This window comes from Cavia porcellus, unplaced genomic scaffold (genome assembly GCF_034190915.1).
Source record: "Cavia porcellus strain 051 isolate PalLab524CR breed Dunkin Hartley unplaced genomic scaffold, mCavPor4.1 scaffold_5, whole genome shotgun sequence".
Classification (NCBI taxonomy): Eukaryota; Metazoa; Chordata; class Mammalia; order Rodentia; family Caviidae; genus Cavia; species Cavia porcellus.
The window spans coordinates 33,744,566-33,768,227 of record NW_026947488.1 but is presented as its reverse complement, the minus strand read 5'-3'; the positions used below and the strand labels follow the sequence as shown (position 1 = coordinate 33,768,227).

Sequence of the window (23,662 nt, the reverse complement as noted above, 5' to 3'; positions counted from 1 at the left end):
ATGGGAGAGATGGCAGAGCTGCTTTTCTGTTGCCTTTGCAAGAAAAATAGTGTCACCAGTATTTCCTAGGTGAGTGTAAAACAAACAGCACCCCACTATAGTTTTTGAACAACAGTTTTGCTTTTGGGACAAATCCAACTGGATCAAAAGCTTTTGCATTCCAAATCCAAAACACTCTAAAATCTAAAGCATTGTGAGCACTGATTGGTTCGATGCTAGTGCAAACTTCTACCCCAAGTGTGTGTGACAAGTCACAGTACTATCCTAGCTTGCCTGAAGGGAATATTTGTGAAACACAAATGAATTTCTTGCTTAGAGCTGGCCATGTCCTCAAGGTGTCTCGCAATGCACACGCAACCATTCCAAAATCGAAAGCTCAGATCTTTCAGGTCCTAAGAGTTTGGAGTAAAGTGTGCTTGATGTATGCAGTAAAATAAACAGCCAGTTGAGCTAATGGTCTTCATTTTCACGTTAACACCTGCTCAGATTTCGTGGCTTTTAACCTCACCAAGTGGGGCCTGTATGATCACAACCCAGAGGCACAGAATGACTGGTGGCCCCTGAGATGGACAGAGACTGTTGGCCCTGTGCTCTAGCCTGGGGACACTTCCAAACAGGCTGTGGGCCTCCAGTTTCTGCATGTAACGCGAGGACTGCAACAGCTGATCCACAGGCTGCCGGGAGAAGGGAACAAAAGGCCTAATTATGTGATCAACACAGCCCTTCAGAGTGAGGAGCCTTTATAAATTCACAATGCTGCTGACATTTTTATTACTTTCTCTGAAGAAAGCACCACACTGAGCTTTGCTTTACTGTTTTATTAATTAAAGCATAAACGCTCCAAGAGGGAGGTCTTCTTATACCAGTTCAGCAAATTTATCTCAAATTATGCTCAGGGAATAGTAATACCTTAAGCAGGAAGAGACTTGGGGCAAGCAGATAATGTTGAAGAAGGAAGAGAAAAGAAGGAAGAGAAGAAGGAGGAAGAGGAAGAAAACAGAAGAAGAGGAAGAGGAGGAGGAGGGAGGCAGAAGATGAAGAGAGAAGGGAGAGAGGAAGGAAGGGTCCCCTGTGGCCAGGTAAGTTTGTGTTGTGCCCTCCCTTGCCATAAATGTGCTGGCTCTGTAAATCCCACCCTCCTCTCCCCGCCCTCCCCTCCCTACCCTCCCCTCCTCATCTTTCCTCTCCCTGTCCTCCTCTGTCCATCTTCCTATCTCCATCCCAGTGCAGGAGATTTCCCCACCTTTGTGCTGTTAGGCCTGGCCATGGCATCGGGTTGTCCCCTGGGTCATGAGGAACACGACACATACCACACACACCATGGTCTGCAGACCAAGGGACACCTGTGCCTTGTCACCCTCTGCTCTCCTCCCACCTATGGGAGAAGAGCTTTCCCCAGGAACCAGAGGACAACACAGGTGCCAGGGACAAATGTCACCTGCATTCCCAGCTGAAATGGGCCTGTAAGATGGTGTGTGGAAAATATTGGACAGCTGTAAGTCTCTGAGACTCTTGTTCCTCAGTGTTTTCAAAGCAAAAGTTGATTAACTCACATATTAAATACCTTGTTAACTGCACAACCTCTGGGCATTTAATACACTAGTGACCCCCTAGATCCAAACTCCTTGGATCCAGCCTTACGTGTTCTTAGGAAACACTGCCTTAAAAATAATGTTTGTACACCAATATCTTTGAAAACCCTATGTTGTCTCTGTAAAATCAGAGGGGACTGAGGTGCTGGGCTCAGTTTTCACACCTCACAGTGACAGCTGTGGCTTTGTTGCCAGTAGCATCTGTTTACATGGACTGGTGACAGAACGGAGCGGCCAACACACTGGCTTCAGAGTGTAACAAACATGGATTTAAATTCTGTTCCTATCATGGAAGACATAGGTACTATGGGAAATTCACCTACATTCTCTGAGACTCAGTTTCCCTATTTGCAAAATTGGGTTTACAGCAGTAGCTGCATTACAGACATTACAGGATTAACTAAACAGGTAGCAGCTTTAGCACAACCACTGACTGGGCCGGGAGCTCAATCCGTGGTCAGCTGATGTGGAAAGCTCGATTATTATCAATTTAGTGCAGATCAGAAATCCAAGTTAGTATCATCTTTAACTATAAATAACTAAAGGGGAAGAGACTTTCCTCTGACCTTCTGACCTTGTTATTTTTAAAGGATCCATATTTCCATAAAATTCTTGAGAGATAAACTCAAAGTAGAAGAATAATAGGGCCAAGAAATAAGAAGTTGATTCTAATCAAAGAAAAGATCATTTAGGAGAAAATACTGTCTGTGATTTCTTCTCTTTTTCTGCTTTGGCTGAATTTATGTTTTCAGTGTCACTGAGTTCAGTGGCTCTGACTCTGTACCTTTCTGCGCAGTCCTCCTCCGCTCACTTCTTCCTCCCGCCGAGAACTTGCCCAGGCCACACTAGCGGCCTCAGCTTCCACCATTCTGCAAAGGCTGAGCTGGCTTTGAATCACCGGCAAGTTTCAGCTTTCCACGCGTAAAGCGAGCTCCCCAAACTCTGCTATGACTACGCTGCTTTCCGCACCGTGAAGGAAATGATCTTTTAAAAGGTTTAATAAGGAGAGGGGAAAACAGTCTCCTCCGGCCTTTCCAGAAGACAGGGGCCATGTCCCCAAACAGCCTGCTGGCTCTCAACCTCCAAGACTTGCTGATTGTGCCAGGGAAGGAAATATGCCTGTAATTGCTCATCCGGGTAATATTTAAATTAAAGACTGGATTTCAAGCTCAATTTAAGCACTACATTTGGATGATTTTAAGAAGGAAATTTTGCCTGTGAAAATGCTGCTTGCTTTACAGAAAGACCCAATGACATGCTCTGACAACTTCTACAGTGGGTGGAAAGCGGTTGCGTATTTCTGAATGAAGATGTGTAGAGTTCAGGTGAGTAAACGAAACAAGTCTATTCTTCTCTTTAAGCTCTCATTACTGTGCACAGAAATTCTCTGTAATTCCCTTTTATTCCTTGTTTATATTTTGGCATCATTTTACTGCCCCTAATGCCCCAGAACAATAGTGGCAAAATATGAACTAATGATCTGGAAATTTCATGCAGAACAGTCAGAAGTGTATAAAGTAGCTAGGTCTGGATGAGTCTGTTAACCCACAAGTCATTTAGGGCAACTGTGAGCAGCGAGAGGGTGTCTCTCGCCTCAACTCACTCTGCAGGGCTTGTCCCCCAGCACATTTCTCAATTCCCCCTTTGAAGACTGTCAGCCACGTCCTTAATATTTTTCTCACTGAGGGGAAAGCTTGTAATTTCCAGATCCACACACAGACAGCAGAACATTTGTAAGAAAGTCAGCCATGCAGGTGGCAGCTGGGATGTGTCAGAGCGCAGAGATTTTCCTTTTGGTATGGGAAAATATGCATGGCATAAAATGGGCTGTTTTAACCATCTTGAAATTCTCAGCTCACCTTGTCAGGCAGGCACTGCATACCCATTCCAGAGTGCATTCATCTTCCCGGGCCAAAGCTTTGCAAGAGCTCTCCAAGCCCTGGCAGCCCCATTTACCTTCTGTCTCTGAAGTGGACGAGTCGGGTGCCCCATGGAACAGGGATATACATTAGCTGCTCTTTTGTGACTGACTTCTTTCGCTCAACCCAGCTTCCTCGGTGTTCATCGGTGCTGCCCCACGTATCAGAGTCTCTTTCCTTTTTTAGGCTGAATAATATGAACACCATTCTATTTCATTGTTCACCTGCCAGGAGAAGCCTGGGCTGCTCTGTGGTAGATAGGAATAAAGATAGGTAGGCAGGAGACCAGGACACTGGAGTCCTAAAGCATAGTCATGGTGAGTCAGGGGCCTGCATCCCGCTGTCCTCCCTGGGTGTACCATGGGGCTCAGCTCCTGAACTAGCTTGCGGCCTAACCAGAAAACAAAAAGCCTGATCAAATCCCTGCAGACTGAGACACAGACTCAGACAAAGGAATATGCAGTAGGGGCTTAAAGGCTGGGCCTGAGATGCTGCAGGGAGACAGACACAGAACCGAGCTCGGCCTCTCCCTTTCTCCATGTCTGTCTTCCTTAGGACCTCAGAACTCTGGGTCAGAGCCTTGCTGCATGGGTATGTTCATTGCTCAGGGTCACCCGTGCCAGTGAATTAGTCTTACATTTACCCAAACTGTGTCACTGCCCCTTAAGACTAAGGATACCAAGAGCAACTGAAGTGATTTTGGGCCTTGCAGGGATATCCAGTTGCCAGATTTCCACAGCCTCCACTTCCGGATCCACTGGAGGAATGAGCAGAATTTTCCAAACCTATAACCATGTGGGTTTTGATAAGGCTACCTCTCCCATTGTCTCATGGGAACCCAATTGTCCCTGCAGCCTCAAGGATTCCTCTGGAACAAGGACACTGGGCCTGAGGTCAAGACCCAAGGCCCATCCACCTCAGCCCATCCTTGTAGGCAAGCCTGCTCCTTCCAGGAGCTGCCAGGCTGACACCCCAGGTGGAGTTGCTCCTGCGGGCGCTAACTGGACTCATTCTTGTCCTCCCACCTCTGACTCTGCCCGGTGAACCTAACTCTGCCTCGCCTGAGGCACCCCCAAATCCCTTTTCTGTGATGAGTCAAGAGGTTGGCAAGATGGGGTCCCCCCTCTTGTTGGGGAGACTCCTGGACCCTGTGTAGTGACCTCTCTACCTTCTGTCCTTATGAATGATGCAGCTGTGCCCGTGGGTGTATATAAACAGGTGTGAGCGGTGGCTTTAGATCCCCTTAGGTGTGGACTGAGAAGTGCAGTTGCTGGGTGGGGTGGTAGTTTTCAGCTGAATTGTTGAGGAAACACACTGTGAAGTTTTCTCTGGAAGCCTCACTTCCTACCAGCAGTTAGAGGCTTCTCAATTCTCCACATCCTCTCCAAACACTTGGGAGTTTTATTTTGTTTCTTTCAAGGCTCAGCAGCATCTTCATGGAGTGAGGCACTGTCTTGAGGATCTGACTTGTGTTACCTGAGGCCAGCGAGGCCAGCGAGGCCAGCGTCTTCCTGAGTCCTCACAGCCCCTCACCTGTCTTGTCCTGGTGGATTCCTCTGGCGGCTTTAAATTGGTGGCCCAAAGCTGTTTCTGAGTTGGTCTAAATTAGACTCAGAGTGTAATGGTGATGACAGCTACTGTTACCTTAAAGACTTAAAGCAGACAAGTCATGTTGTAATTCATTGTTGAATTAAGTGCACGGTAAGGAGAAAACCTTGTGGTCAGTAAGGCAGCGTTTATTTTTCATGGAGATCATTCTGTAAAGTCATGTACTTCTATATTTAGCGAAATTCTTCTCTTTCCCATTGTTTCCTTTGGACCTTCACAATTAGCTAAAAAGTGCAGAAAAGTGTTTTCTGTGGCATTCCTCCTTTCCTCACATCCCCACTTTCCATCTGCTGATTTTTCATTCTGGGAAGCAGCAGTCTGCTCTGCTTGTTTTAGAGATGTACCCACAGCCTGATATGGTCATGAAAGAGTCCCTGAGCGCATCACCCATCTACCCCATCCCGTGTCCCACAGCACCTGGTCTCACTTGTGGTTCTTAACTGCCCTTATGTGGCCGTGGCCCCATGTACACACCGAGACTCCTGCCTTCATCCCCAGGCCACAGCCAGCTCAGTTGCCATGCATCTTGTCTCTAAGGAGAAGTTACTGTGGAGGAGAAAAGAGGAGACAGACTTGTGAGTAATTTTTGTGTGGTGTGGTACTGAAGCTTTAACTGGGGTGTTTTCATTGAGCTATATCCCAGCCTCTTTAAAATAATTAATTTGAAAACTGGGTCTCGGTAAGTCATTAAATTGCCCAGACCGGTCTCAATCTCATGATCCTCCTGCCTCAGCCTCACTGAGTGCTGGGAATGCAGTTGCACAGCCCACACCCAGCTGGTGTGGAGAACATTAAAATCTGCTATATTATCACTGCACAGCCTCCAGCTGCTAATGCTTCCAGCTGATCTGTGAGGTCCACTAGAATCATAGTGTCCAAAGACTGACCTCTTTATCCTAGGACTTCCTGGAGTGAAGGGTCCTGAAAAATGCCACAGTTCCAAATGTGCTAGGCCACAGAGGGACCTCTAATCTTTCTGCCAACCCCAGACTTAAACAGAATCATCACCAGGAAGATCTAGTTCTGTGACATGGACAGGCTGCCGAGCGAGCAGCTTCAGGCAGACAGAGACTGGCCCTGCAAGTGAGGCCATGCTGGGACAGAGACCAGGAAGACATGGGTCGAAGGACAGGCAGGGAGCAAAAGGGAGAGGGAAGTAGAGCTGGCCAGAGGTGCGGTGGTGAGAGCTGCAGGAGGGCTGTTATCATTTTCCAGGTGGAGAAACTGAGGCACAGGGACAGGGGATTCGGGTCACTGAGCATATGACAGAAACAGCACATGTGTTAATGGCCCATAGTCCAGGATGACTCCAGTACCCTGAACTCCCCTCGCACGCTGTGGCTGCACTGTGAGGGTGGACGTGAGTGTCAGAAAATTTAACTAAATTTTCAGAAAGCCCAAGACTTAGTTAAAATTTCAGAACCAATACTGAAATCAGGGAATACCGCTAGATATACAACCAGTAGACCAAAATTCAGTAACTTTTCAAGTATAAGCAATAATTCAAAAACATATTGAGAAAACTTGTGAATCACATAAGTAAGAAATAGGAACAATTCAAGAAATAAATCTACAAAAGTGAAACAAAAACAGCATAAAATTTACTTGATGAGTGCAAAATCTTAGTAACTAGAAGATACATCATGTGGTAAAAAGGACAATAGAAAGTGGAACAATGTCCATTTTTCCCTAAAAATTGCAATAATTTAGTACCTCTGATCAGAAACTTGATGACATTTCTTTTGAAAGCATCAGAGAGTTTTCTGGGAAAATAATGGCAAAAATAGGATTTAGAAGATAATTGCTGTGCGTAAGTCCTCCTAGCAGATCAGAGGAAGCAGAGGACTGAGAACAATGGTAACAGCTGTCCACAGCTGGCCAGTGGCAAATGCACCCCTGTTGTGGGCAAGGAGCAGCGTCCACTGTCCTTCACCAACTGCATTTTGCAGAAGGGGCCCTAGCTACTTCCTTTTGGTAAAAGCTGGGATGCCTTGGCTCCTTACCCCAGCCACACAGTGAGTGGAGACCTGATCACAGCACTGTCTGATCCCAGTGCCCACTTGCGTGCCCCCGTGCCTTAGGCTGCAGAAAGCTGAGCCAGACACAATCAGTGCATGATCAAGCTGAGCCAGGCACAATCAGTGCATGATCAGTGCCAGACCCACAGCAGGAGCAGAGCTCTGCTGCACTGTGTATGTGTGGAAGCAGCCCTGCTTACCAAGAAACGCAGTGCGCATTGGAGGGTGCTCACCTGTTTTGCAGAGAGACAACTAAATGGACTTACATCACGGTTCTTGCTAAATAAAACTCCACATGGAATTTTATCTGAGTAAGCAGAAAAGTGTTAAAACTAAAATTTAAAAAATTACAATACAGAAAAATACCAGAAATTTTGTTCTCATGCCAGTGCAAGTCTTTCTAAACAGAAGTCACAAGAGGAAGTAATAGAAAGATGGAATGACCTGAAACATCAGGAACAATCAAGTTCAAAGGTCACATATTGCTAAGAATTACAATTAAGTAAGTATGCCCCGTACAGAACCTGCTTGATTTTGCGATTTTGTGAAAGACCTTAGAATATATGTCCAGAGATCAAAAATACTTGTCCTATGACTCCTTAATCTTTCTGCAAGAAGGATAATTCCAAGAAAAACCATCAGCAGTGAAGCCAAAAATGAAAACGATCTTTATAATGGAAAAGAAAAAACCCCGCAAATACATTTAACTACCAGAACTTAATGGGGGAGGGCTTGGCTAATTCTCCTGCATCTTTGATTTGCCATCAGCATTAGCGTCACACTTCCGAGCAATGCTTACTGATGATTGATGCTCTTGAGACAAAAGTGCAAAGAAAAGTAATTTTCAGAATGTGCACTCGGTCTTCATTAATGCTCACGGAGGGAGGTGGACCAACTTTCATATTTTCTATTTCTTCAGTGTTTTATTTTTGTGCCATCAAAATAAATCACATTTATAATTAGGGAAAAAGGAGAAATAAAAACAAGAAGCACATTGAGAATTGTATATACAGAGTGATAATGCTTTTTACATATATCTTTGCAGAGAAGTAAATATATAGAAAGTATCATAGTCAATATCTGAGGGGCTGAGTTATAAGCAAGTTCCGATTTTGTTATAACAAGTTCTTATTTCTACTTTTTACATTTTTAAAATATTTTTCAAAGTCTAACCTGTCCTCTCATTTTTCAAATTAGAAAAAGCAAAACAAACAAACAAAACCATGCTACTGTAAATACAGAGCTTAAAATAGTCCAGCTTCCCGGCTGCAACGAAGTAGGTGTTTTGTTTTATTTGACTGCAAGTGTGGACAAGCTGCTTACATGCTGTCTCTGCAGAAGTGACCCAGAGGCCATTTGCTCCTGCTGGAAGGCTGCCTTTAAATGTCCAGGCACAGGCAGTGTCCCTGAGCCAGGGAGAGGCGCCTCCCGTGGGTGTGCAGTCCTGCAGGAGGTGTGCGGCCGAGGTTGGGTGGTGATAACAGGGGCCACTGCCAGGCCCTGCCGCGTTCTCTGGTTCTGGGACCATCAGTCCAGATGCACATCTGTGTATGAGACTCGGTCCGAGCCCAAGCTTCTAGGTGGACAGTGGGGGATTCTCCTCCTCTGCACAGAGGACAGGGAGACTCGGGGCCACATCTGACGGAGGTAAGAAAGGGTCCCAGGGCCAACCGCCCGGGGAGCACTGTGCTGAAACTTTAGCACTGATGTCTTCGTTTGCAAACACGATTTGTTGCCACTCACTACTGCAGTTTCACTTGATCAGTGCTGACGACTGCTGGAGGGAAACGAGGGAGACTAAATTCCGTGCCCAGTGAATGCAATGAAAACTGCGGTCGTCCTTGGGCAAGAGACGGGAATTTCAATTTCCTCTGCGCTTGTCTCTCAGCATATCAAAATCCCTTTTCCTGCAGAACATGTTTTCATACCTCCTCATGCCCTGAGCTTTTGACTTACTTTTCTTTTCGCGCTGTGCTAACTCATGTCTTACGTGCCTTTTTTTTTTTTTAAGCCCTCCGTGTAGCTGACAAACCTCAGAGTTGGTAGGTGGTCATGGAACTGTGCCCCAGCACGGGAAGGAAAGAAGGTGTGGAGCTGACAGGCCCCAGGACAGGATCTTTCAGCACCAGACTTGGAGCCTCCAGCCTGTGGAGCCTCGCTGCGCCCTCGGGGGTGGGCAGCACCTGCGTCCCAGAAGGTGGGCTCCCTGTCAGGGAGTCCTCTTGGCAGCCAGCGCAAGGCCGGGTGTTTCCAAGCATAACCTTCCGGGAGCAGATCAGTTATGTCCTGTCTGCATAGCGGTGCGATTGGCAGCCGGCCTCTGCAGATCTGGGCCGATACTCTGCTGGGGCCCGAAAGCAGCCTTTCTCCGCCGACCCGCACATCTGGTGGGGGTTCCAGCATCTGTGCACTTCACTCTCCGCTCGCCAACAGCCGCTGAGAAAAAAGCTATTCGCTTGGGATTGCTCATTAGTTGACAAAACAAATGTTTTGTTTTCTACTGTGAGCTGAGGCCAATGCCTAGCTAGAAATTTGTGTTTTAAAACTTTGCATCTGAGTGTTTTCTTCTAAATGATTCAGTGGAAAGAGCGCTGTTTAGAACCCCAGCAGCTGGAGGAGAAAGGCCAGTGCTCTGATCTGGGGAGATAAAAGACTGAAGAGCAGATTACTTGGCCAAAGTGTTTTCCCGATAGGTAAGTGTTTAGGCACTCTCGCCCTTCATAAATCCTTCCCGTGTGTCTGCGGAGCAAGACGGAAAGCACAGGCCTCACTCCCAGGGAAGACCAGGAACTGTGAATAGAGTGGGTGTGTACAAGCCTCCAGTTGGCCCCCTGAGAAAAGTCATCCTGCTGGGCTCACAGGGGCATTAGGGCAGAGCAGAGCTTTTAAATGACCCCCATTGGGCTCAGTGAAACACCAGTGTCGGTTGTTTAGAGCGATACAAGTGGCCCCATTGGGAGCCAGTGAAGTCTGAGAAGCAGGGTGCTGTTTAGCTTTCTGGTGTTCCATCCCCTGGGCGTAGGGACTAGCATCCCCCTCCTTACAGTCATCTTGGGTGCTCCACAGGTCCCACCACCTTCCCACCATGTCACACACAGCCCCATGGCCCAGCTCAGACCCCCTTCTGCAGATGCTGTGGCTCCAGGGTTGACACTGCATGTCTTCACCCCTCGTAGCTCTAGAGTTCCCTCTGCGGCAGGACTGTGTGCTGTGTCTCCTGTCCTGCTTTTTCTCTGCATCTGTAAGTGAGGGTTAGGACCCACTTTTTGCTCTTGCTCGAATAGATGAATTAATATACAAATATAAGTATTCATCTGGTCATGGTAAGGTAGAAGGATTATAGATCCCGGTAGTGTACTATATATTTCAAAAAGTTACAAGAAAGGATTCTGACTGTCTTCACCACAGAGAAGTGACAGATGTTCAAAGAAGTAGACATGTTACCCTGACTTGAACTTGACAGGAGGTATGCATGTGTGGCTCACGTGGCACCCCAGAACTGCAACCCTGACAAATGTGCAGTTTGTATGATTATGCGTCACAGCTGAATTTGAACTAAAGGGAAACTACCTTGCTTATCACTAGTTTAGTCCCATCAAGGATGTGTTTGGTCTGTGCCTGAGTCGCCTGTGCCGGTAGAGGCCAGGGGTATCACCATGAGGCAGCCCTGCTGCCAGTGGTGATATCTCTTTGAGGATGTGCCCTCTGCGCTCCTGTAGCAGGAAGGGGCCTTTCTTACTCTTTCCTAACCCACTGGCCTTGTCCTGGTCCTGTGGGAGGCTTTGGATCCGGGAAGGAAAATGGATTGAAAAGGAACTGGCTCCTGAGAAGTGGGCGCTGGAAGGGTAGTGTAGCTTCAGCTCAAGGGCTTTGCTGTGGGGCCGCCTAAGGCGTCTGCACCGACGAGGCTGGCTTGGGAGCAGGGAGCACTTAGGCAGAGAGTCTCGAGCTTAATGTAAACATGATTTGATCCAGGAAAAAAATTAACTCATGCTGGGGGCCAAAGCCTGGCCTCTGACTGTCTATAAAACTGGCTCTTCAGCATCTGTGCCCACAGCCCCTCCTCACCAGCCTGGAGTTTGTCTGGAGGACCTCACTGAAAACAGGTTAAAGAGTTGCTCTAAATCAGTCAGTCAACAGGTATTTCTGTGTTATTCGTGAGAGCCCAGGGTTGTACACTTAAGTTTTATTTTTCTAAAACGGAAAAAAAAAAAGGGAAATCCACAGAGCTGATTGCCGGGTTGCAGCGAAGTGCACAGCCAGGCGTGCAGCTCCCCTAGCACCCTGTCCTCTTGGAGCAGAGCTGTGAGCTATTCCCTGGGCACTGACTTTGGCATGCAAGCCTCATTTGCCGAGGTACAGTAAAGCAGGCTGCTAATTTAGCAAAACCCTCACCAAAGCTCTCAGCACAGAATGGCTGTGTGGAGCCCAGAGGAAAAGCAACATTTCTCTGGGCCATGGCCGCTGGGGTTTGAAATCCCAGCGGCCAGCAGAGATTTCTGGAGAGCAAACGACACTAGTTCTGAGATGCAGGAGGATAATCCTGTTAGCACATGTGTGCATTCAGCTCCCCTGTAAAAACCTCCTAATGTTATTTCAGCTCTGAGAGCTTGTCTCAGAATAGCTCCCCCACCCCCGGAAATTCCAGAGGAGGGAAGAATTCTCTTTGGAAATCAAATTGCTGGTCTGCAGGTATCACGGAGACTTGCTTGCCCTCTCTCCTGTCCTGGTTGTGAGGCAGAACCTGAGACCCTACCCAGCCTTACCTGCACAGCTCTCTGCCGGATGCTTGTACCCTGACTGTGAACAGCTTCAAGGCTACTTTAAATCCTGCCAGATAAAAGGGGTGCATGCAGTTCTGAAATCTGTTGAGGTGTTAGATAACATCTAAGAAAATCTGTGGATTGAAACAGTGATTAGGTCAATTCAAAAATGATGTAACTTGACAATTCAATGACCACTGTTGACAGTTTGACAAAATATACAGAAATATAGCACATGTACAATTTGTAATGTGAGTCATTATGGTTCATAATGCTTGCGATTTCTGTAAATTTTACATGGAACAACTGCAGAGGGCTTTGTGCTTTCTGATTTAGCACAGAAAGCCCCTGGAACAAAGCTCACAACTGCACACCTCAAGGCAGCAAGGTGCCTCTAATAGCTTTGTCTCGGTCACTGTCTTATAGTAGTTTTTCTTATTTAGCAGTAGTGTGAGGTTATCACAAAGTCTAGGCACAGGAATTTTTTTTCCCTAAATACATGGTTTAAATCAGTGCTTTGGTAGCTCACTTTTCTTTCTTTCTCTTTTTCTAGTCCCTGGGATGAGCCCACGCTGGGCAAGCTCTGTACCACAGAGCTGCACCCCCACCCCAGTGCCTTTGCTGCCTGACTATCCATTGCGACAGCACCACCACAACACAGGAGACTCCGGGGACAGCATTTGGCCATCAGCTTAATTTTCACAGAAATGCTGCTTCTCAAAATGCACACTGCAATCAGAGCCATTGCTAGTCAATTTCTCTTGCTCAGGCAGGGCACCTGTTCCCCTCCGAAGGAGCTAGGGACCCCCAGCACATGTTCACCACTGGCTGAATAGGCTCCTCCACTTCCCTGTCCAGAGCTCAGGGCACATATTCATTAGTTTTTAACTTTTCAGGCAAATACTGTTTCCAAATAGCATCAAATGCTTCCCAAATTACAAAGAAAATATTTTATTTATTGAAGGGAAGCAAAGCACTTGACATTTTTAGAATTCCTCCCGTAATTTATATATTTAGAAAACCATTGACTTCTATGTTTTTTACCATATAAACATTTATGTAGGTCCCAAGCTGTGCTAAGACTGAATTTCTATGATGTGTGTACACGTTATGCTTCTGAGTTCTCATTTGCTTTACAGGCAATGTGATTTTTAGACACACACATAGACAAGTAAACTTCTTTGAAAGTTTATTCTTTTTTGATATAATTAATAAATAAATTTTAAATTGTACACAGAAAAGAGTGAAATATCTACTACATGCATCAAATTTAGGGTTGATATAATTTTTGTAGCAAAGCCGTTGTGCAGGTTTGGCTTCCAAAGTTATATTTCAAATTCTGTTTTTTCTCAGCTCCAAAGCTCTAATTTGACTTAATTACAGATGAGTCCCAGGGAAGGAAGGCTGGGTAGTGAGCCCAAGAGTGAAACTTTACCATCCACGGAAAGCTACTTAGCACCATTAGTAACCTTGAACACGGGATGGAACGTGAGAAGTGCCCGCGTTTACGGCTCATTAGTAAAAGAACATTCAAAACTGAAAGTGGAATGGCGATTTCGAAAAGTAATGAATTTGATTAAAATGTAGAGTACTGGGGCTGGGGATTTAGCTCAGTGGCATAAGCGCCTGCCTTGTAAGCAGGCAGTCGTGAGTTCGATCCCTGGTACCGATAAAAATGAAAAAAAGACCAAAAAAACAAACAAACAAACAAAAAAAATGTATTTGGGGTTGAGATTTTTTCTGCTAAGTTTCAAAAAAATTCTGAATAAAACTATTTTCTCTTTTTTCCTTTCTTCCTTCCCCCTTCCCCACCCTCCCCTCCCCACTCTCATCCTCCCCTTCCTCTCTCCCTCTCCCTCTCCCCGACCCTTCTTGGTTCCCTGTCCTGCCCCTGATGAAACCCAATGCCCCTCTATGGCTAGGCAATGCATGTCCTGCCCCGTTTTCTCTCAAGGAGACAGTTTACTCTGCTGTTCAGTATATTGTAGGAACACACAGTAACGATTGCACAAAGAAGCTGATACAGAATTCAGGCTTCACTTTCCTGCCCAAAGAAAACAATGAACAAATGTATAATTTAACCATCACTGTGATTCCAAGCAATATTTTCAAGACCGCAGTAAACCTTTTGCTATGGGGCTGTAGGCCTAGCCCTGGGGCTGATTGTCTGGATCCCTCTTTCAGGCGTGAGCACACTTGCACAGGTGATGGAGACGCAGGGGACCAAGGAGATCCCTAAACAGGACCTGGTGCCCCTGACCTGTCCCTCAGGCCACACAGCAGGCCCAGGGAGTTGGGCTTCAGCACACCTACAGTGGCATTTGTTCTCTGGGCTCTGAGGGGAAAATGAGGGCACACATATGTTTTTTCTTCTGTCTTATGTGGTATGATCAAAATATACAGTGAATGTTTTAATTAAAAAATATATCATAGTAGAAAACATAATCTCCCTCAAAATGCTCCACCTTATTTCACATGTACTTCTCCCATCATTCTTCCTACTTTCCAAATACCCTGAAAGCCTTGTTTTATGAATGTGCTTATAAAGCATGATCAAAAATGTGGTGAATGCTGCTGCTGGGTGCTGTCCTGTGGAAAGGCAGCACCTGAAACTCAGATGCTATGTCCCTGGCCACCTTGTTCACCTGCTCTGGCAGGATATGACTTTTGGCTTTGTCCCAAAGTTAAAATGAACCTGAAAAGTAGATGTTTTGAATTGGTTCATGACATCGAGGCAGTCACAAGAGCACAATTAAAGACACCCACAAAACAAGACTTGCAGAGAGGCTTCAGAAAAGAGCAGGAGCGATAGGATGGGTGCACTAGAAGCGAGGGGGAGGGTTTTGGGACCCCATCTTTTTTTTACTGTAATAATCTTTTAAAGAAACATTTTAAACATTCACTGTATTTATCAGACATCGCCCATATGTTTCCTAAATCCCTACGTAAATACAAGTCCAACTCAGCTCCTCACTTAGTTTAGGGGAAAGGACCAGAACCGCAGTCAGCGCTCCCCACCACCTGCCTTGTGCGCAGAAGTAACTGTGGGGAATTTCCTGTGTTTTGCTTTGTTTTGTCTGCAGAACCATTCCCGACATGATTGCAGCGAGTAGCTAACTGCCTGATTTTTCTTTCACTGACTTCAGTGTTTCGGTCTCTCTGCCTCATGGCAGAGTGAGGACTCCGCCACCTGAAACATTACTGTCTGTTCAAACAGGTTAAATTAATGAAGTCGAAAGTGCTTCCCAGCTAAGCAGACACCTTTCCGCACACTGTGCTTTTTTATTGCTCTTCCCAGCTGATATTTATAACTCAGCCATATGTGGTTATAAAGATTTATTATGCGCCAGTGGAATAAGTTCTGTTAATGTGTACAGTAAATGTCCAAGTTTCACTCGGTGAGCCCCGGAGATTTCCAATAAGATGAAGCCTTTCTGATCGCGGGCCAGGCTGTGCAGAGCTGGCGCGAGGCCGCGTGTTGACAGAGGGCTTAGCTGTGCACTGTCGCCGGCACTCACCCCGCGTGTGGGTTTGCCGTGGTACTTGCCCAGCTCAGGCAGGTATTTTTTTCTTCACCCCATCCTCATGCGAGAAGCGCTGAGGTTGGAGAGTCTGTTGACGAAAAGTTAAAGTGGAAAATTTTAGGATCACAATTAAAAGCCAGGCTGCAGCAGTGGGCATAGCTGGCCTGGGAGGACAGTGAATGGGCCTTCTGTGTGTCTACCAGCCTTCCCTGGACAGTGACCCTTGGCTCAGCACATTTCCATGCCCAGGGTAAAGGGGACGGTACCCTCCTGTGTCTTCTGACATACTTCCCTCATTAGAAGAAACTTCTGTCACCCTTCAGAGAGGCATGTGGTCTTCGGTTTGTAGTGGTTTAAGCTCATACTTGCTACTTGGGGAAGAGAAAGGCATCTCGGTGTCTTTGGGATGCTGTAATGAAAAAGCACAAGCTAAGTAATGCATAAGCACAGAGATTCTCTTCTCTAGGTTCTGGAGCTGGGAGCCCAAAGTCCGGGTGTGTGGGGTCCTGTGGGACAGAGTCCCTGGGTCTGAAGGGCATCTTTCACTCTGTCTCTCTGGGAAGTAGTTGTGTTCCTCTGGGGCTATGTTACTCACTCACATCCCATTCACAAAGACTTTGCTCTGGTGACCCAGGGACCACCCACAGCCTCACCTCCCGCTTCATGTCTTGTAGTGTGTGAACTGGGGGGAAACAGACCTTTACACCATAGCAGTCCTGAAGTACAGCACTCAGAGGGAACTGTGCCTAAAGCCTCCAAGGGTGCGCTGGCCTTGGAGGACTCAAGCCACCCAGGAGGCTCTTAGGAGTCAGGAAATGTCATTTGCTTCCTCCTCCTCCCCTGCCTGGGGCTGAGGGGGCAGGTTTTTTTTTTTTTTTTTTTTTTTATAAGACTTTTGAGACACTCCAATGTGGAGTAGATGACCTCTTCCAGCTCGGTCCCCCAAGTGGGAATGGTCCAAAGTGACTTTATTGAAATCAGGGTTGGGATGGAGTTAGTGTCAGCACCCGCCCTTGACCCTTTCTCAGGTTGTGCACCTCCAGGAGCACCCCGATGTGGCTTGAGTCCTCCAAGGCCAAGGAACCTCCACAGGCTTTGGGCATGGTCCCTGCTGAAGTGCTGTCTCCATTGGGCCTGCAAGGGGTCAGGTCAGACCCTGCCTGGCTCGTTAATCCTAAATATCCCTTTACAATGTTCAGAGTGGGGCTCAGCGGGCATCGACGCCATCAGATGTGGTTCATACTCCTCACAAAACAGCCGCTCACACAGAGCTCCGTGTGCTCTGCGACCTGGAACAACCCAGGGAGAAGTCACCTCTCTCTGTTAGTTCCTTTGCCGCCAAGAAAGTGCTCATAGGATGACTGTCATCTCCCAAACTGACAGCAGGGGGCTCTGCGGGGCAAAGGTGCTCACAGATGGACAGGGGCACTCTTCCCAGCCACTGCCTCCGTAGGACATGTCTCAAATCCACTCCTCTATGTCTACTGCCACACCACTTTCCCAGCTACCATTGTCTGGACAGTAAGTGACTCAGAGTTCTGCAACACCCTTCCCCCAACTCAATTTCTACTTGAATTTTGTCACCTGGCTCTGTCAGCCTCTACCTAAGGCTGTTTAACAGCTTTGCCAGCACTAACATAGAACCCAAAGTCCTTACTATGTCATAGGCATGGTCCATCACCCACCCAGCCAGCACTGCTTCCTGTCCTGAGCAGGCTCACACACCCAGATCCTCAAGATAAAGGCTATGTGAGCACGAGCAAGTCACCTAACCTCTCTGATGCTAGTGTCCTCCTTGAGGAAGTGGGGGTATATGGTGGACCTGGCCAAGATCCCCAGATGCCTGTATGAGGGGTACTGAGTGGTATGGCAAAAGAAATAAATAAAAAATAGAAACAACTTTAGTGATACCTGACAGGCGCTGGGATGTCAGTGCCTCAGGATGGGCAGAGACAGTGACACTCCAGAGCAGCTGCTACAGGATTGGGTGTGTACAGGAATGGGAGAGAAGGGAAAGGTTTTTGGGTGACTCAGAGGGCAGCAGTGACCCTATGCAAATGAGGATCTTTGTGTTGATGAGGACAGTGGGGACAGATGCCAGGTTTGAAGGTGAAATTCTAGTTTTATTACTTCTGGGTTTTCAAGGAACCAGGATGTCATCAGGTGACATAATATTGCCCCAGGGCATTACAGCATCATGGGACCATCGAGGCCTCAACTGAGACCCGAGGCACATGGAATTCTGCTCCCACGGACGACAGCAGCCGACATGGCCAGGCACCAGGCGATGGGCAAACTCTAATCACCATTTAATTATGAAATGGTTTCTCTCAAAATGATATAGAATGGACCCTTACAAAGGTACTGGTGTTTATCTTTATGCACAGCAGTCAGTATGGGTTGCGTAAAGCACACATCTGTGTTTCTACACAAAGCTTCACCAGCGTCAGCCCAGCACACCTGTCCAGGTGTGCACTAGCCCCTCCTGTAGAGTTTCGCCAGGCTGCACACCATGGTCATGTCCAACAGTTTTTGAGTCTTTGATCAAGGAACTGCTTCCAGGGGCTCCGTCCTCCGTGTGTGTGTGTGTGTGTGTGTGTGTGTGTGTGTGTGTGTGTGTGTGTATGTTCCTCATGGGTGAGGAATGTAAGCTCCACCATTCTATGAAGGCGTGGAACTTCCCTTCAGTGATGCAGGTACCAGCACACTTGTCTACAGTCTCCTGGACATTGGAATACCTGTTGACAGGAAATATGGTGACACAGAATATGAAAATAAATCCATGCATGCAAAGAAGAAGTTCAGAGCCAGGAGGAGGGAAATCTCTTGTGTGACCTCCATCAGGGACATGTCTTGTTGGCCATGGCACTGGACAGTGGCAGAGGGCAGAATGGCTCAGAGACCACTTGTTCTGGACTCCTGGGGGGTGCTGCCGCTGCCCAGGATGGACCACACACTGTGGATAGTGACCCCATTTGCAATGATTGCTTCTTAATGACTCAGGGTCACCTAGTGACAGTCAGAGCAAGTGCGCTTTGGTGGTAGGGAATAGGCCATCTTATAAGTGACCATTAGTGGCCCAAAAAGCATGGGAAAGTGCCAGGATTGGGACATCTAGGACAGATCCAAGTGTAGAGGGCACAGAAGGGCATGCAGGGCCCCCAGCAGTGAGGCCAAGGGCAGAGGGCACAATCAGCAGGACTTAAGTCCAAGTAAGTGAATTGACAGGCCACTTTGAAGACTGGACAACAGCCACTGTTGAAGAGCCGTGCACATTCTCGGACCCCAGTTCCCATCCTGGGCGCATTCCCAGTGCAGAGCTGTGCAGATGTTGATGGCCAGAAGCACCAGGGAGGCTCTAAGCAGCACCATCCACATGGGCACCATTGTAGTCTGTTTAGGCTGCCATGTGGGATGGGGCACCTGGTCGGCACAGATGTTTCTCCCACGGCTATGGCTGGCAGAAGCCTGAGACAAAGGGGCTGGCGGATCAGCTTCTCCCAAGACCCCTCAGGGCTCATAGACAGCATCTCCTCTTGGTGAGTATTGGAGTCCTGAGTGGGCGTGAGGACAGTGGCTCCCTCCAGAGGGAGTAGGAAAAGGACTGGGTGCGGGCAGGGAACCATCCAAGTCAGTGACCCTGAGTCTCTGGTGGCAGCAGAAGGACCTGGGGAGGAGCCCTGGGGGCTTGCATAATGGAGGCCGAAGGAGCAGCTGGGGTATGGATCAGAGTGCCAGTGGGCGACCATGATAGGTCAGCTGCATGGGAGGAAGGGCCTGGGCAGCATTATTAGGAATAGCTCTTTGCGATTGCTATTCTGGTGATTGCTGGTACTCCTACCTCAGACTGCACTGCGTCTGCCACACCTGGCCCCTCTGGCATCACCCTGCCCCTGACCTGCTTCCAAGTGTCTGTAGAATGCCTGTCACCAGCTGGGGATACTGAGCACAGCAGAGCTCTAGCCCTTGCTACACCCCACATCCTCAAGGTCCTCAATGTCAGCAGAGGTTACTGGGGGACAAACCAACCACCACCTCACCAGTCCCCACCCCAGAGGACCACATATGAGTGCTAAGAGAGGCAGGAACCGCAGCCCATCCGAATGCAATCCATGGGTCGTAAAGCACTGAGCTTGGCCGGAAACTCATGTCCAAGCTCTCCCCTACATTGGAGTGCTGCCCGATAAAAATCTACATCTAAACAGGTCTTTAAGAAGTTCACCAAATATAAAATAAAAACTATGAGAAACAAGAAAGCAAGAACATTATTTTTCCTTGGCAGCATATAGAATTAGAATGTTTCTGACAACAGACTGTCTTTTCTAAGTAAATATGGTATGTGTATATATTCTCTTTTATGAAAACAATATTTTGTAATTTTCATAGATGGAATCAATGCTTTGAGAATCAACTCAAATTTGTAGCAGGTGTTAGTACAATCACAAAACTGTTTCTAGCTGTCATGGCTTGCCCTCCATGCACAGCCCTCTCTCTAGCCCTCTGCTTTCTCCCCTGCAGTCCCTGGGAATCTTGTCTCCCTTGTAGTGCTGAGATTTGAACCTAGAACCTTGGCACTGAGCCTATTTTTTTTGTGTTGGGGATGGAACTCATGACCTCAAGCTTGCCAGGCAAGTGCTTATGCCGCTGAGCTAAATATCTGGCTCTCCTCAAATCATTTTTTATTTTGAGACTGGATCTTGCTAGGTTGCTAAGTTTCCCAAGCTGGACTTGAACTCGTGATCCTCCTGCCTCAGCCTAGAGACCTGGACCAAGGACAGGTGGGACCTGCTGGTGTGCCCAAGGTGGGAGCATCCTGCCCGCCATGTGCTTCCTGTTTGTGAAAAGATCCTTAGTCTCTTTCTGGGTCCCAAAGTTCCAACCTACGTTCCAGCCACACTGCCAGGTGTCTAGTTGTCTGCTTGTGCAGGGAGCTGCCCCAATCATTATCCTCTGCAAACATGCACCAATAAAAATAAAATAGAGAGAGAGGCTCCCCCAGGAAGGGCGTGGATGCGAGAGTTGTACACACAGCCCAGGAACTTGTCTGAAAGACTCCCGCTCCATGGGTTTCTTCCCAGGGAAGTTATGCAGACCTGAAGCATACTAGTTGCCTGAGGCACCTTAGAAAAATAAATGATCCTGGAGTTTTATGCTTGGGATGTCATTTCTTTTATGATACTTATTTTCAAAAGGCAAGGAGTGGTTGTGAGCAAGGTGGGTGTGAACACTAGGTCTAGGCTGCCTTCCGTCTGCCCCTTTCCCTGCCAGGCTGTACCATCGAGCCACAGCTTCTCTGCCTGAAACTGAGGAGACAGCATCTCCTCTCCAGCAAGGCCTGGGCTCACCATACACCTTTTCTGTAGGCCACATGGCCTCAGCATTTGCTGCTCCTGATCAGAGCAAGGAAGGAAGCTGGCAGTATGGAAGTCTTGTGCTTGGGGTGATGGAGAAGTCCTCAGACAGTCCTCGGGTCTACTTCCTCCTGCTGCAAACCAGACCTGGCAGGACTGGACCCCCCTCCAACTGGCAAAAAGGAGTGGAACGCAGCCCCCTGTCTTTCAGTCTAAGCTTTCCCAGTTTATTTTGAGAGCAGCTACACGTGGAGTTTGAGCAGCTGGATTTTTGCTTTTTAACCTCACAGCCTAAGGAAATGTGGCTCAGTCCCTTAATGCTTCTGATAAATACCAGTGTGGTCCAAGACAGCCAACACGGGAAGGATCAAACTTCCTTCCTATTTTAAATTAGAATTTTAAATGTAAAGCTGGGGTGAAGCAGAGAAGGGAATTTGCATTTTAAAAGCCAAGAGGAAGCATACAAAGAATGAAAAGATAAACATTTTGTCTTTCAATGGAAAAGAATTCTTCATTCTATTTTACAGACAACCATAACTCACAGGAAGAATGATGCTTTCTGTGAGTGTCATGCTTTTCAAATGACATAAAAAATCCGGTTTTGCATGAAAGGCTCTGGTGAAGTGGTCATTATCAGCCTCTGGGCCTGCATCTCCAGCTCCACCCCCCCCCACCGGCTCCCCTGGCACCTAGCCTGGGTCATCCCTGTCCCCTACCCCAGGCTCACAGGCAGCCTCACTCTGACACACTGCAAGAGAGCAGCACACTGGCCCCCATGGATCAGCTTATGTTCATTACATACCAACTCCATCAAGATCCTAAAGGACAGCTCCAAGGTGAGGTAAAACTACCAGTGTTCATCTGAGAGAGTGGAAGGGTTAAAATTTTGTTTATGCTGCATCACAGTCACCCAGGCATCACAGGGACCCACAAGTGTGTAACACTAATAAAACTGCACACTCGCTTGCACACACACATCAATTTTACCATATGTTAATTGATAAAGGGAAACTGTTAAATCTTCCCTGCATCCTAGAAAACGTACAGAAATTGTGAGAAGTAAGGAAAATCACTTGGCCTTTTTCTACCTAAGACTAAAAAGCTTACTACCACGCAAACCACACATCAAACTTCAGCAAGTGGCCTGTGTGGGTGGCAGGGCCACAGTGCTGCCCAGGCAGGTGGTCAAGGATGGACCCTATGGCCAGTGACCTTCCCTGCTGGCCTCTCCCTGTGACCTGTGATGCTTCCTGCTGAGGACTTTGGCTTTGAGGTCTTGGTTTCAAAAAGCAAACAACTTGATCACATCCAGCACAAAGGGAGGCCTTTCCTTCCTCATGATAGTGGTGACAATGATGTGACCTCATTTCCTTTCAGCTGCTAAACCAGAGTCCCATGTCTCAGGGGCTTGTGAACAAAAAAGAAGTTTGGATTAAGAAGGATCCAAGAAGAACAGGAGGTATAGGCCAGAGTGGCCTTAGCTGCACCACCTGTGCCCAGTGCCAGTCTGTGCCACCTGCCCAGAATGCTTTCTCCTCGTCCTCACTTATTGCATGTGTCCAGAAGCACTGGAACTACACTCCCCACTGGGACTACACTCTGCACACTGTGGCCCACAGCCCCCAAATGAATGCTAGGGCAGGACTACCCCTTATCTGGCTGCTGAAAGGAGAGAGGGATATGAAAGAAAGGCAATGGGCAGATAGGGAGTTAGTGGTTTCCATGCTGCATGTGCAACAGGAGCCCTCCCTTTGGACATAGGGAAAGCCTGGCACGTTGGAGACCACAATCCCAGGTCGGCTCACCTTTGAACCCAGATAATGGAGGTGAGATTCCTAATAAGAAACACAGCCAGAAAATCTGGCTGGTGCTGCTCTGCTGCCCTGGCCAGGCCAGACAGTCAGCCCTCCAAGGACACAAAAGAGCAGCCACGTGTGGCACTGGCTTTGCTGTCTGCAGCTTCTGAGCATTTAGTGAAAGCTTCTTGAGGGCCAGGAGATCAATGCCCCTGAAGATTCAGGACCCATATAATCCTCTCCAGGGTGGGCTACACGGTCCAGTCTGTGGAGGAGAAAGCTGTCATTGAATGCGACATGGTCAAAGTTGACAGGAAGTACCTCATGGAGGTAAGATTTGAACCCATGTCTTTCCACATCTTGAGGCTTGAATTTAAACCACAATGCCAGCTGTCCCTTGAGAAGCACCTTCCTGGCTGTAGAGCCACAGAGATGTCCACACAGGGACAGGTTTCCTGGAGGACTCAAAGTTCTCTTTTAGAGGCAAGTGAATGCCCTGTGGCCTTTGCCATGTGGCCACAAGACCTTTACCCAAACTTGGTGTCACCTGGCATGGCATATGGTTGTAGCTCAGTTCCCATTTGCAGGGCCATTGCCCTTTTTGGGTCTCTGCTGCCCTGCCATGTTTTACAGAGCGGTGCAAACTTGTTCTGCAGCCCACATCTCCCAGGTACTCTCTGTGGATTTGGAGAAGGTGGGAAGATCAACAGGAAGCTGATCCTGTGTCCGGAGGGGACAGGAGCAGATGTGACAGCAAAGCTGCAGGGCAGAGAACAGCATTTAGGAAGTGGTGTCCACAGGGGATGCAAGGGGCTATAGGGGAAAATAGGACTGGGTCTGCACCACTCAGTAGAGCCCCGGGCTGGCCATCCCAATCCAAAATGCTCCCCCCCATCAGGAGCTGATTCCGGTTTGGGAGTTTTTGGAATTTCAGAATAATTGCTCAAGCTTTACTGATTCAGTGTCTCCAGTCCCAAATCATAAATGCTCCCAAGTAGGAAGTGTGAATATGGTGGCGCTCAAAGCTTTGTATCCTGAAGGATTTGGGAATTCTGAATAGGAACATTTGGTCTGCACTAATTCAACAGCTA

At 47.7% G+C, this 23,662-nt stretch overlaps 1 long non-coding RNA gene across 1 annotated transcript; it reads left to right on the top strand.

Moving 5' to 3' along the window:
- The first annotated feature begins 765 nt into the window (after positions 1-765).
- Positions 766-12,136, top strand: LOC134476034 (uncharacterized). Its single transcript, XR_010047462.1, has 3 exons — positions 766-1,079; positions 2,389-2,917; positions 9,149-12,136. It is a non-coding gene; the product is annotated as an uncharacterized LOC134476034 (long non-coding RNA).
- Positions 12,137-23,662: the final 11,526 nt, after the last annotated feature.